The sequence below is a fragment of the Triticum aestivum genome, chromosome 3D, assembly GCF_018294505.1.
Source record: "Triticum aestivum cultivar Chinese Spring chromosome 3D, IWGSC CS RefSeq v2.1, whole genome shotgun sequence".
Taxonomy (NCBI): domain Eukaryota; kingdom Viridiplantae; phylum Streptophyta; class Magnoliopsida; order Poales; family Poaceae; genus Triticum; species Triticum aestivum.
The window spans coordinates 531,876,140-531,884,294 of NC_057802.1; positions in this window are offsets into that span (position 1 = coordinate 531,876,140).

Genomic DNA, 8,155 nt, shown 5'->3' on the forward strand with positions numbered 1-8,155 from the left:
TAGCTGCGGCATGCCAGCTTCGCGTTGCGTGCTCCGGCTAGTGCCCGTGAGGCTGCTCATTGCTCGTGAACGTCCGGACTTGGAGTTGACTTGTGGTTCGGCTGTGGACGTGGGGCGTGGGCGCGTGGCAGGGTTCCGTGTCCAGATGGCCAGAACGGGAGGTTGGTACGGACGTATCTTTCACGCCCGTGCCTCCAGGTCCGTTTTCTGGAAAGTAAAACAGACTTCTACTACTCCGGCATTACTTACGGTCACACTAATTTTCTATCTAGTTTCGTTTTAGTGAATGAAGGAGAGAGGTGAACGTACATGTTGTTAGTAATACGTAGTATGTGGTTGTGTCAAAAAAAAGTACTCTCTGTGCAAACTAATATAAGAGCGTTTAGATCACTAAATGCTCTTATATTAGTTCACCGATGGAGTAATACATCATGTCGTCCAACACTTAAACCGGGTCTTCTTTAATTACAAAATGATTATTCATACGATTCTAACAAACTACTCTCTTCGTTCCAAAATATTTTTCATGGTTAAAGGAGGGTTGTGACTTTATCCGAAATGCATGAGACTTGGCAATGTTGCGTGCTTTAGAAATCGGTGAAATTATTGGCATTTTTAACATTGGGTAACAACTAGTATGATTCTAAGGCACGAAAACAAATGCAATAGTTTTGGCCAGGTTCCATTTTCATATGGAAATCTTGCCCTTGACGAGTATTTGTGGGTGCAAGATTTTGTTCAGCAGGGGAATATCTTAATAAAATAGGATGGTTTAATCGTGTGGAGCGCACTCGCGTACAAATAGGAAAAATACATAAATGTGGATGTGTCATGGGGCACTTACTTTCCATTTAGCGTTTGATGATAAATACCTCTTGTATATCTCCAGATGATTGTTTTGTTTCCCCCGAAGATCTTCAAATGAGTGTAATGTCAATAGTGTACACACACATACTAGTAAGTCATAGTAGTTGCAAATCCTTCGATGTATTATACAAACCGAAGATCCTTGAATGGTTTTTTTTAACACCACCTTACATTAATTAACCATTGCGCAACTTACAATCGTTCGATACAAAATTTACCATACAGGGCGGTACATCATTAACAAGAATACCATCGGATCTATTGTCAAAACTAAATTTTGCTATTAGATGAGCCACCACATTGGCGGATCGACTAATCTTAGCCATTTGAAAGTTGTTTATCAGCTTAGATAAGCTCAGTGCTTCCTTCTTCAAATCGACCAACGGTGACCTATCAAGGTTCTCTGTTGCAAGAGACGCCACAACAAACGCACAATCAGTCTCTGAAATAATAGGATTGTGGAGAGGTATACCTATGTATAGACCAGCAATGCATGCCCTTAGCTCTGCTTCCTCCACACTCTGACACGATCCAATGAAGTCCCAAGAAGAGACAATGACTTCCCCGGCCGCATTCCTAACCACCACACCGACACTTGCTTCTCTGATTCTCTCCACAAAGCTTGCGTCAACATTAATCTTTAAAAAACCAGTTGGTGGGGGAGTCCAATCCGCCTTAGCTCCCACATTATCAGGTGCCCATCTTAATCCATCCATTGGACCTTTTCCTTTATTTTTCGAATCTACTGGAGGCACTGAGTGACATGCGGCATAAGACGCCCAATAATTCTCCACAAAGCTAGCAGAAGCTGCTACTGATTCCTTTCCTTTACCAAATATCAAGTCATTTCTCAAGTGCCAGGCTCTCCAGAAAATGAAAATAATTTGGTCGTGCATGACAGGTCTCAATTGACTAAGAAGAACAATAAACCAATCATACCCTGTATATCTGAAGACATTCTTCGTAGGTAACTCCCAAATGTCCCTCATGGCCATCCGCAACGCAACCGCCTTCGGACACCTAAGAAGCGCATGAAAAGCACTTTCATCCTCCATTCCACAAATAGTGCACATCGTAACAGAAGTTTGGTGATGCACCACTCTATTAACCTGGACAGCCAAGCTATTAGTTGCAACCCTCCACGCAAAAATGTGAATCTTCTGAGGGACATTAGCCTTCCAGATTGACATCCCAGATTTTCCTCTCCCCCAACACAGCCTCACTACATTGACCCTCATCCTCTTTTTTATCCTTCAAAGTAAGCGCAAGCTTGTACACACTTTTAACTGAGAACATCCCAGTTTTTTCAAAATGCCAAGCAACAAAATCACCCTCCCCATTTGATTGCATACGCAACCTCAAAATCTCCTCCGCATCATATGGATAAAACAAATGCCTAACCATATTTTCATCCCACCTCCTAGGACCGCTCAGCATCAACCCATTTGACTCTTGTCCTGTTCTTTCTGGCAGTAATTTTAAGTCCAGAAGATCTTGGGAGCCAATTATCTCTCCAGATTTTAATATTAGTCCCATCACACACTCTCCAAATGACTCCGGATTTAAGCAGATCCAATCCATGCTGAATACCTTGCCAAGTAAGAGAAGCTTACTGCGGGAAAACCGTATCAAGGATATGTCCCTGGGGATAATATTTTGCCTTAATCACTTTAGCGCACAAAGATTCAGGATTAACCACCAACCTCCAAGCCTGCTTCGCTAGTAGAGCTTGGTTAAATAATCTGAGGTCCCGGAATCCCATCCCACCCTCACCTTTAGGCTTAGTCATCTTATCCCAAGCCAGCTAATGAGTCTTCCTCCTATTCTCCTCGTCACCCCACCAGAAATTCCTTATGATCTGAGACAACTCCTCACAGAGTGATGCCGAAAATTTAAAAATACCCATTGCGTACACCGGAAGAGCTTGCGGGACAGATTTAATCAAAGTTTCTTTCGCCCCACACGAGGCATATTTTTCTATCCAGTCCGATAAAATTTTGAGGGCTTTTTCCTGAGTGGATTGAAATTTACCAGCCTTCATTCTCCCTTGTGGCACCGGGAGCCCAAGATATTTATCCTCAAATCCCTTCGAGGTAATGCTTAGAATTACAATAACAACCACTTGGACCTCCATACTACAATTCTTGCCGAATAAGATAGAGCATTTATCAGGGCTCAGCAGTTGACCCGTTCCCTTCTCATAAGTCGCAATAATATTTTTGATTGCCAAGGCTTGCTCAATGGACCCCTTGAAAAATAAAAGACAATCATCGGCAAACAAGAGATGTGAAATACCCGGGGCCTGTCTATTAACCTTGAACTCTAGAAGAGATCCTCTAGTACACGCATTCTGTAACAATAAAGAAAGAGCTTCGGCCACAAATAAGAATAAGTATGGTGAGATAGGGTCCCCTTGCCTGATACCACATGATGGCGAGAATGACTCCAAGAGCTGGCCATTGAAGCGTACTGAAAATTTCACTGAAGTAACACAGGCCATAATCCATTTTATCCACCCTGATGCAAACCCCAACGCGCTCAACATGCACTTCAAAAAATTCCAATCCACTCTATCATATGCCTTGGCAAGGTCCAATTTATAAGCACAGAATTCACCCCGTCCATCCTTCGGAGTACTTAACGAATGCATACACTCAAATGCAATAAGAGCATTATCAGATATCAGTCTCCCAGGGATAAAGGCACTTTGGGTTGGAGAAATCATACCATCAAGTTGCGGTCTCAGTCTGTTCACAAGGCACTTAGATATAATTTTATAAATAACATTACACAGACTGATAGGCTGGAAGTCTTTGATCGCTTGGGGATTTTTCACCTTAGGAATAAGAACAATCACCGTATCATTTACACCCTCCGGCATTATACCTGTATCAAAAAACTTTTGAATCGCACGAATAATATCCTCCTTCAGCACTCCCCAATTCCTTTGAAAAAACCTTGCCGGAAAGCCATCTGGACCCGGAGCTTTAAGTGGGCCAATTTGAAAGAGTGTGTCACCAATCTCTTGGTCCGTAAACAGTTTACATAAATCAATATTCATATCCTCACTCACAAGTGGCTTGACAAGGGGAATGATCAGAGAAGGATCAACCGTACCATCACATGTGTATAGATGCTTAAAAAAGAATTAGTGATATTATGGATCTCAGCCACATTCTCTGTAACCGAGCCATCATTCCTTCTCAAGCTTGAGATATTATTTTTCTTAGCTCTCCAGGTAGCCTTAGATCTGAAGAATTTTGTGTTCCTGTCCCCCCATTTAATTTTATCAATCCACGATCTTTGCTTCCATAACATTTCTTCTTTATAAAGGAGCTCATCCATTTCCTTCAGAATCACCTTCCTTTCCATCAAGGCTGCATTGTCATTTCTTTTGTAAAGGCTATTAAGTCTTTTCCTCGCCAAATCAAGTTTCCTGGGTAGATATCCAATATAAGTGTTACTCCACTCATGCAATTTTCCAAGCGTTCTCTTCAGATTCATGGCCACATCCTTCAAATCCTAATTATGAGTGCCGACGTTCCAGCAAGATTTAATTTGATCCTCCAAAACCACCCCTTCCCTCTCCCAGTAAACCTCGTATCTGAGCTGTTTAACAATTTTGCCAACACGTGGAGACCCCAATAATTGAATGAGTAGAGGACAATGGTCAGATCTTGAGCTGATAATATGGGACACCTTGCAATTTGGAAACAAAGCAGACCATTGGGGACACGCAACAGCCCGATCCAGTCTCACTTTGACATTTTTGTTGCCCTGTTGCTTGTTATTATAGGTCCAAGGAACACCATGAAATCCCAAGTCAAAAAGGTTACAGTAAGAAAGAACACTCCTAAAATTAGCCATCATGGAAGAAGACCTCTGATGGCGAGAAAAATGTTCATTCTGCCACATCGCTTCATTAAAATCCCCAACCATAAACCACAGTCCTGAACCAAGGGGTTTAATTCTTCGCAAAAGTTCCCACATTACATACCTTTGACTTGCCTTGGCCTCTCCATAGACAAAAGTGCTTCTCCATTTTGCACCATTGCCAGAACAAATATACATATCAATGAAATGCTCCCCATACTTGTTCAACTCCAGATTATAAGCATCACCCCAGACCACAGCAAGTCCCCCCCCCTTTCCCTTTAGCTGAAAAGGAGAAAACATTTTTCATACCCAACCGATAGCGCAAACCTTCAACATATTCTTTATTTTTTTCTAGTCTCAGAAAGGAAGATAACATTGGGTTGGTGCGTCTTAGAGAGACACACAAGCTCTTGAACTGTACGGGGTTGACCCAGCCCCCGACAGTTCCAACTCAGAATTTTCATGTCTCCTGACGGGCGCTCACATCCACGCCCGTTAGTTGACCGACAGCCCCATGGTTGGTAGCTTCCTTAGCAGCCTCACCAGCAGCTCTCCCCTCACCTACAGATTCTCTCTTTTTTTCCTGATACACTTCCTCCCCCCCATCCACTTCCTTAGTAACATGAGTGACTACCCCATCTACCCCTACCACAGCCTCAACTCTCTCAACACAAGCTCTCTTACAAGAAGAAAAATCTACACTCTCAGAACTAGTGCTATTCATGTTGATGATGAAGTCCTGGTCATCTGGGCACCGCCTCTTAGACAGCACCGTGTTCTCTAGGATACCGACGAACGCGGCCTTGCAGCTGGAGAGCTCGCTGCCACTGTTCGGTGGAGTGGGCACGCCAAACACGACATGCTTGACACCGGCGTACTGCACCACTGCATACTCATCGCGCTCCTCTCTGTGGACGCGCTTCCAACGGCCCCGAATTGTCTCCACGCCCTTTGCGTCGACGGTAGGACGCTGTCCTCCATGGGCCGCCACCACTGAACCCACCACCGGACCACCCGGCAGCAGTCCAGCAGGTGCAGCAAGGTTGGTGTCTCCGGTCTGCACCTCTCCTAGAGCCAGAAGCTGGGCATCCAAAGAAGGAACAGCTGCACCAGTAGCAGCCGTGGCCTTCGCACCCAGCAGCATCACCTCAGAAGGAGGCGTTGTAGGAGCTTCAACAGGCCCCTCCTTGGACGCCCAGGGTGCACCAGGCATGACGGAGGAATGCACTCCATGTCCGGTACCAGCGGTAGCCAATGCCGCCGGCGCCTCAGGAGTTCCCATGTTGATGACGAGGGAAGCGCCCGAGGCATGCTGGCCGTCCACCACGCCCCCCCCCCCCAAGCTGAGGCAGGGGCACCCCCAAAGTAAGTTGCCTGTTCGGCCACCTCCTGCTAAGCCTGGCCATTTGACCCAGAGCCAGCAAGCACCGGCCTCCCCTCCTGGGATATACCAAGCACACGCAGCCCCGGGTCAACGACCGTCATGGAACCCGCCGCCTTTCCGAGAGGATCCGCAGTCACCGTCGAGGCAGCAGCCACGGTCAGGTTCTTGACCGCCGTAGCAACCACAGAGATCATCTTGTCCGGTAGCTTGGCGTTCTCCGTGTCCTCTTCATCTTCCTGGGCACCCGGAAGGCCCCAGAAGTCAAGGTTGCGCCGAACCGGCCCACCCCATGACAGTGCCTTGATCTCGATGGAGTAGACCGCCTTGCAGTGCTCGGCCGGGATGCTGCAGTTCTTGGCCATCATGTGTCCCACCAAACCACAGCATAAGCAAAAATTAGGCAACTTCTCATATTTTACATTGAAACTTATTTCCTCAGAACTACCAAAGGGAATGAAGGCGGCGTTCCTCCTTAGCGGCTCAGCCACCTTATGGAGGACACGAACCCGAAGATGCTCGCCTACAATCTGATTGTCTTGGTGCGCCACTGCCTTCACCTCACCTAGCTGGTCACCAAGAACCCAGCCCACAGCTTCAGTTTTGAGCGGCACCGGAAGGCCATGGATTTGTACCCAAATCAGGAACGAGTCCAGGCACACATCCACGGGGTCGACCATCCCTTCGAGCGCCGCGATCAGCACGACATTGTTCCTGAAGTGCCACGGGCCAGCTCGAAGAACATGCTTCAGGTCCCCTTCCTCCGAGAAGGTGATGACGAAACGACCGTCCTTGCAGTCGACCCTCTGAGCCACCGCACTACCTCGCAGCTTCCACGGGCCGCGGAGGTCGCCGACGACTGCCTTGGGATCAACCGGGTATGGCGATAGCACACGAGCCACCGCGAGCTTCCCCGCCACCGCACGCTGGGGAGCCTCCATGTCGATGATGATCGGTTGGCGGCCAACTCTTTAACCCACGAACATCTTGCTCTTGCCGGCCCTCTGAAGTAGAGGAGGATCCACCGCCACCGCCGCAAAGCCAACGGAGACCAACGGCGTGACGGAGAGCACCAAGCCAGACGGCCCTCCCACCACAGCTCTCCCTTGGACCAACACAGGAGCCGTCCGCGCTCCCTGAACATCAGGGACAGTAGGAGGCATGACTGTCACCCCATGGGAGGCATGGTCGGAGGCACCCACAGCAGGGAGACCTGCAGCAGAAGACGGCGAGTCTAGGCGAGTCTCCTGACCCGCCCCAATGTCGTTCACCTCCATTTTCCCCTCGTTGGTCCCCATAGGTTCCTGGAACACACAGGCAGAAACAGAGAGCGGGCAAGAAGCAACACGAGTAGGTTTCTGAAAATTCCCTATGATCTCTCTCCTGAAATACAGTTTGTCCTCCCCAAAATCCGCCTCCAAATCACCGAAATTATCATCCCAATTACTCATACCCTGCTGTCCGTTTCCAGTATTCTTCAAATCTGAAATAATACCAAGAGAAACTGATGGACTAAACTGACCTTTATTCCCCTGATTTACATCCCTGAATGCGGGATCGAGGGCGAAATCCCCTCCCATTGGAGCCGTGGGAGCAATCCCCTCCTCTCCTCCTTTGATTTCCTATTGAATTGGAGAAGAATTGAAGAAAGCATCTGCTTTGGCCTTCATCCGCCGTAAACAGCGCTCTCGATCTTGCGCCCGTCGAAGGATCTCCCTCCCCCTCTGCTTGAAGATGCCCAGTCCACGATGGATTGGCCACCCAACTCACCAGCATCCAACCTCTCTCCATGCCCCCGGCACTTGGCCGGCGGCAGCGCCGCCACCATGGCCACTCACCCTCAGGTCGCCACCCCTGTCGCCAGACCGCTTCGGTCAAAGCGGTCGGTCAAAACGGCTCGTGGAATCGGTCTCAGTCTATCTAATCGATCCTTGAATGGTTGTAATGACAATATTACGTAATTCCCTAGATGTTTTGAAAAATGGCATCATATTTAACGATTCTATCAGCGATATGTGCATTATGTGAAAC